At 40.7% G+C, this 7,018-nt stretch overlaps 1 pseudogene; it reads left to right on the top strand.

Moving 5' to 3' along the window:
- The first annotated feature begins 4,332 nt into the window (after positions 1-4,332).
- LOC103256366 lies at positions 4,333-6,318 on the top strand (annotated as a pseudogene).
- Positions 6,319-7,018: the final 700 nt, after the last annotated feature.

Raw genomic sequence — 7,018 nt, 5'->3', positions numbered from 1 at the left:
ATTGTCTTCCTAGCCTTCCTTCTTTCCTTCTTTTTAACTTCTTTCTCCAACAATGAGAACCCTAGTTCTCACTATTCATAACATATTTATTTCCTTGTCCGATTGTGGTATCATTCCATGTTTTGAATTAGGTGGATTGGATTTAGGTACTGGCTCTTCAGGAGACAGGGATAATAATCGTATCTACTGGCTGACTTACATGTTGCTGCCTAACAAGTTTTCCCCAAATTTGACAGCTTAAAACAACACACATGTATTGTATGACAGATTCTGTAGTTCAATAATCCAGGCATGGCTCTGCTGGCTCCTTTGCTTCAGGGTCTATGACATCTGCAATTAAGGCATGGTCCAGGCTATGGTTTCACCTGGAGATTTGACAGGAGGAGAATCTGCTTCCAAGCTCACTCTCCCAGTTTCTGGAAGTTCCCTGAGGGCTGTTGGACTGAAGCCCTCGATTCCTTTTTAGCAGTTGGAGGGAGAGAGTCAAAGGTTCCTATATACCTGGGCCCCTAACTCTATGACTTTATTAGAGCAAGCACTTGAGAATAGCCAGAAAGAGAGTATGAATAAGAAGCCAGAGTTTTTTTTTTCTTTTAATTTTTTTTAAATTTTAAAAATGTGGAATACAATTCAGGGTTAAGTATGCAAATGCTCATTATGCAGGTACCCTTGTTGATGAAGTGTGACCCACTTTCCCAGGCAGATTCCCACTACTGCCAATCCCGCTTCCCTGCCCCCGTCCTGGCAGTTTTCCAGCTACTGCCAATCATTCTCTTATAGTATTATGATAATTGTTCAAGGTCCGCTTATGAGTGAGAGAAGCCAGAGTCTTTCATAATCAAATCTCAGAAACAGCACTCTGTAATTATGTTGCATTTTGTCAGAAATAGAAATGAGATATTTGACCCAGTCTGCAATCAAAAGGCAGAGATTACACACGGATACGTATGATGTTGCAACAACGATGACACCAATAACATACACACCAGGTATGAATTTCATTTTCTTTGGGTGTATACTCATTGGGAGTTGCAGGGTCATATATTTAATGACCCATGCTGGTTCTATTTTCAAGCATCTCAGTCACTTCCACATTGCTTTCTGTACAAATCTGAATTTCTCACAAATTCAAATTTGTGTCTCTAGACAAATTTGAACACTGTATAAGGGTTCCTTTGGCTCCCCACCCTTGCAAACATTTACTATGTCCTGTTTTTGGGTAATAACCACCCTTAATGAATAACCATCCAAAAACCAGCAGTGAGGTGATATCTCCTCGTGCTTTCCATTTCCATTTTCCTAGTAATTACTGACTTTCAGTTCATTTTAATATGCCTGTTAGCCCTTATTATACCTTCTCTGAAAAGCTATCTGTCTTCTTCTAGAATTTAATTTCTAGTTTCAGGTCTTACATTTGGGTCTGTAATCTGTCTGGGGCTGATATTTGTGTATGGGGTAAAATAATGGTCCACTTTCATTCTTTTCCATGTGGATATTGGTTTTCTCAACTTTTTCTTTCTAAGAAACAGGATCTCAGTCTGTCTCCTAGATTGGAGTGCAGTGGCGCAATCGTAACTCACTGCAGTCTTGAGTTCAGGGCTCAAAGTGATCCGCCTTCCTCAGCCTCCCCAGGGCCTGGGACTACAGATGCATGCCACCATGTTTGGCTATTTTTGTAGAGATGGAGTCTCACTATGTTGCCCAGGCTGGTCTAGAACTCCTGGCCTCAAGTGAACCTCCTGCCTTGGCCTCCCATAGTGCTGGCATATAGGCGTGAGCCTCCACATCTGGCCATTTTTCTCAGCTTCTGTTGTTCTATTTAGGCTAAATTATTCGTTTTAGATTGTATTTGCTAAAGGGAATCTCAGGTAGCATTGTATGAAAACAAAAACAAGCAAAGGTTAATATTTAAACAAATTATGATCTTAGCTTTTGAGTTCAGGAGTCAGACCTCTCTAGTTGAGGAGACATCTAGATGTGAGCTTGAAACAAGATTAGATGGCAGACTGAGGACGACAGCTGTGATCTGATGGATTTTCCTGGCTGGCAGTTTGAGTGTTCTCAAACTCAGTTGTTCTGGTGAACTCTCTGGGTGAGCTACACGGTCACAGGCATGAAGATTGCTCATCCCTGTCCATGCCCTGTTGCCGTGGTTGTTCTGAAGTTTATTCATCCGACTTCAGCTTGCAGAGTTTGGGAAAAAGAAAGTTTTGGATTGTGGTAAACCTGGAAAATTTTAGGGTTCATTCCAGTTTACAGGGAGATAACAAAACCTCTAAGAAGGTGAACCAGACTAGAATTTGATAATGGGTATATTACAGTTTTCCACTGAAATACAATCTTTTTATAGTCGCTCCTATTTTTACCAAAAATAGTCATAGTCGATTCTATTTTTTACAAAATTCGTCAGTTTGATAAAATGTGACCTGATTATTTCTACAAATTCAACAATAGCAGTCATTTCATGTATCTTTCAAAATATGGTATTTCCTCAGAGTTTTGATAATATTGAAGAGGCTTTATTGCCTTTGTTTCAGCCAACCTTATTTTTAAAAACTATCTGGTAACGAGAAATCTCAGATTAGACCCTTATAAAGCTCTCCAGTCTAAAAAACCAAGCAAAAGACTTGCCCAATTATGCCGTTAGTAGAACATTGATATTGAACATATGCAAGTGTCCATATTGTCATGAAAATAAGAAGACTTAATAAGAGTTTTCAAACTGTGGAGTGATCGGATAGGGAGAAAAAGATAAAAGTTCAATGTTTGATTACAAAATTATATTTTATCACATTGTGAGTTATAGATAGCTTAAGAGAAAAGAGGGGTTTTAAATCTGAAAAATTAAATATTGAAGAGCAAGCAATGTTTCCAACAAAAAGTCACAGAAATTATAATTATTCTCACGAGTTAATTCAGTCCCATGTAATTAACTTTTGTTTTGTTTGCTATTGGGTTAACGGTTTCATGAATTCATCAGTTTTTCATTGCAGTTCTGGAAATTCTTATCCTGTCCAATAGTGTAATCGTAACTCTTTCAAAACTCTGTACTTGTTGAAGTCTTTTTTATGAATTCTTGCAATTACATATCATGGCTGCTTGCAAAAGCTTTCAGGAAGGCATCAGAATAAAATAATAAGTATCCATGGATGACAAAAAGCAAAATGGCCATGATTAAAGAACTGGTGAGAATTCATTATGATGCATTTGACAAGGAGATTTCATTGTTTTTGTGATATCCAGCTTATTAACATAATAATTAGATTTATGACCAACTACACTAAGCCGGGATATATCAGATTTCTCAGAATTTCATACTATTTCTGGAACACTCATATCAATAACAAACATAACTTAAAGAATGTTTAGCATCACTTATTATTTGACAATGGATCTCATGCAATTTAGCATATCAAATAAGCCTAATTCGCTTAACATTTTTATTTTGAAGGAGAAAAATTAGTTTTTTTTTCCAAATATTCCAGGGCCATTTTTGGAAATCTCCAAGTTGTCAAAACAACTTAACTTACAGTTTGAGCTGGGGAAGCTGTCAAAAATTTTAACATAATTGGTAAAGCAGGAACATCAATCATTATGAAATAACTAATGACAAAGTTGCATAGTTATAAAAATACATAGCTGTTTTAATGTAGATAAGAATCATTACAAATAGTCAAAGTGTCTAATAAAGTACAGCATGAAGCAAATAACTTATTGGGATAAAACATAAAAATCTTTGTTTTCTCAGCAAATTACTTCTAAAGTTAAAAAAAAAAATTTTATAATCAAGAGCACACCAATACTCCAAGAAAACGATGTCATTTTGAGAGACAGAAAACCAAATTCTGGCTTTGGTTCAGTACATCATTGAACTTACTTTTTTAAAAATGTGTAAGTCAAATATAGGTAACCTTAGTAGTCTGAGTATATATAAAATTCCTCTCTTGTAGACTGTCTACAACTTTCTACATCTGTTTAGATTTCTTTCTTTTTTTCTATTTTTTGAATCCTGAGACAATGAGTCAATTGCTTTAAGACAAAAATGTTCTCTTCTTCTTAATGTGAACATATATCTTATATGCTTTTCCTTATTAAGAAGACATTCTGACTTTGGCGCTGTGCTGGGAGAGCTTTGGAATCCAGCTTCCGCCGGAAATCGCTCCAGCTCCAGAAATCTTTGGTGGGCACATCCCATTCCCTTCCTGGCTCGCCGTTGCCCACCTGTGGACACCCAGCTCAAAGGGGTTTGGAGTGGCAAGAGAACAGCTCTGTAATTCCATCCAACTTGTTGACGTTACTTTTATTTGGAGGAACGTCTATTGGAGGAAGAAGATGGTTCTTTCTGAAGAGCATACCGAACAATCAAATTCAGTTTCTCCACCCAAACATCAGTTGTTAAATGGAGATGCGTATGTGCCCAAGAAGAATCAAGCCTTGGAGCCTGAGAATAACCTGTGCAACCAGTATGAGGAGAAGGTACGTCCCTGCATCGACCTCATCGACTCCCTGCGGGCCCTGGGTGTGGAACAAGACCTGGCCTTGCCAGCCATTGCTGTCATTGGAGCCCAGAGCTCAGGCAAGAGTTCTGTGCTAGAAGCTCTGTCAGGAGTCGCACTGCCCAGAGGCAGCGGGATCGTGACAAGATGTCCACAGGTGCTGAAACTGAGGAAACTTAGACATGGAGAGGAATGGAAAGGCAAGGTCAGTTACCAGCACATTGAGACTGAGATTTCAGATGCATTGGAGGTGGAAAAGGAAATCACCAAAGCCCAGAACGTCATTGCAGGGGAAGGAATGGGAATCAGCCATGAGTTAATCAGCCTGGAGGTCAGCTCCCCACATGTCCCGGATCTGACTCTTCTAGACCTTCCTGGCATAACTAGGGTGGCTGTGGGCAACCAGCCCACCGACATCGGGCGTCAGATCAAGGCTCTCATCAAGAAGTACATCTACAGGCAGCAGACGATCAACCTGGTGGTGGTCCCCTGTAATGTGGACATCGCCACCACAGAGACACTGAGCATGGCTCAGGAGGTGGACCCCGAGGGGGACAGGACCATAGGAATCTTGACAAAGCCTGATCTGGTGGACAAAGGTACCGAAGACCAGATCATTGATGTGGCATGAAACCTTGTGTGTCACCTGAAGGAGGGCTACATGATCGCCAGGTGCCGGGGTCAGCAGGAAATCCAGGACCAGCTGAGCCTATCTGAAGCTCTGCAAAGAGAGAAGGCCTTCTTTGAGGACCACCCACATTTCAGAGAACTTCTGGAGGAAGGAAGGGCCACGGTTCCCTACCTGGCAGACAGACTTACCACAGAGCTCATCACGCACATCTCTAAATCTATGCCCCTATTAGAAGAGCAAATAAAGGTGAATCACCCGAAAATAACAGAGGACTTACAAAAGTATGGTGTTGACATACCAGAAGATGAAACGGAAAAAATGTTCTTCCTGATAGATAAAATTAAAGCATTTAATCAGGATATCGCTGCTTTAGTACAAGGGGAGGAAACTGTGGAAGATGAAGACACTTCGCTGTTTACCAAACTCCGGAATGAGTTCCAAAAATGGAGTGTTATAATTGAAAAAAAATTTTCAAAGCAGTTCTGACCTTATGAGTAACAAAATCCATAAATTTGAAAATCAGTATCATGGCAGAGAGCTGCCAGGATTTGTGAATTATAGGACATCTGAGTCGATCATAAAACAGCAAATCAAAACCCTGGAGGAGCCAGCTGTTGACATGCTGCACAGGGTGACTGATATTGTCCGACTCGCTTTCGCAGACGTTTCAGTGAAACGGTCTGAGGAATTTTTTAACCTCCACAGAACCGCTAAGTCCAAAATCAAAGACATCCGAGCAGAACAAGAAAAAGAAGGTGATAAGTTGATCCGACTTCACTTCCAGATGGAGCAGATTGTCTACTGCCAGGACCAGGTTTACAGGGGTGCGGAAGGTCCGAGAGAAGGAAATGGAAGAAGAAAAAGGGAATAAAAGATCACATGATTCGTTCTTGAACAAGATTCTGAAAACTCTTCAGTGGCCGAGATCTTTCAGCACCTGGTTGCCTACCACAAGGTGAGAGGTCAGCAAGCGCCTATCCAGCCACATCCCCTTGACCATCCAGTTCTTCGTTCTCCAGACTTTTGGGGAGCAGCTGCAGAAGGGCATGATGCAGCTCCTGCAGGAAAAGGACACTTACAGCTGGCTCCTGAAGGAGCGGAGTAACACCGGCGAAAAACGGAGCTTCCTGAAAGAGCGGGCTTGCGCAGCTCGCCCAGGCTCGGCGCCGGCTTGCCAAATTCCCTGGTTAATCAGGCACTGGATCCTCCCCCGGGGAGAGGAGGCCCCACACCTCTCCCTGGAGCTGTGCTGTGTTTATTTAGGCATTCAACAGGCACCATATTTGAGGGTCATGTTTATAACTTAGAGGGTCACAGTCTCTGCTGACCCATTAGCTGATGAGGACTTCTAAGAAGCCTCGGAGAACAAGCAACTTTCAGCTAAGGTGAAGGATGCACATGGCTGAGATGGGGTGGATGCTGCTGCTTTCCTGATTGGAAACATAATTTCAACTCGGAATCCCTCCTCCTCTCTGAATTCTCCCCTTCTCTTAGTCAGAGACTGATGCTTGCCGAACACCTTAGAATGATCACTCCCTGGTTTTGTAATGTCCATTCCTGAACCCAGTGTTTCAGGAGCATCAGTGCCATGTATGTGATTGCTTAGGAACCCTGTCACCTTCACTTGTAATAAACTCATTTCTAGCACAAAAAAACAAAAAGAAGACATTCTACTTTCTTTGTACATTTTTCATATAGAGTTGTTTCCTTTTATCCTTACTATTTCTAATGGTTTTAATTACATATGATAATTAAATTTCCTAATCTTCAGCAGCCTTGACGTCTCATGAAAATTAGAAAGTACATAATTTTATAGTTGTTAAATGTCATGTGCTTGGACTTAATTGTTTCTGATTCCTATTTACTTATTTATTTTAAATAATCATGAGGT

The sequence above is a fragment of the Carlito syrichta genome, unplaced genomic scaffold (genome assembly GCF_000164805.1).
Source record: "Carlito syrichta isolate Samal-C Ts95f unplaced genomic scaffold, Tarsius_syrichta-2.0.1 Scaffold289299, whole genome shotgun sequence".
Taxonomy (NCBI): domain Eukaryota; kingdom Metazoa; phylum Chordata; class Mammalia; order Primates; family Tarsiidae; genus Carlito; species Carlito syrichta.
Note: the sequence above shows the minus strand (reverse complement) of the source record. Positions and strands in the feature narration are given on the sequence as shown.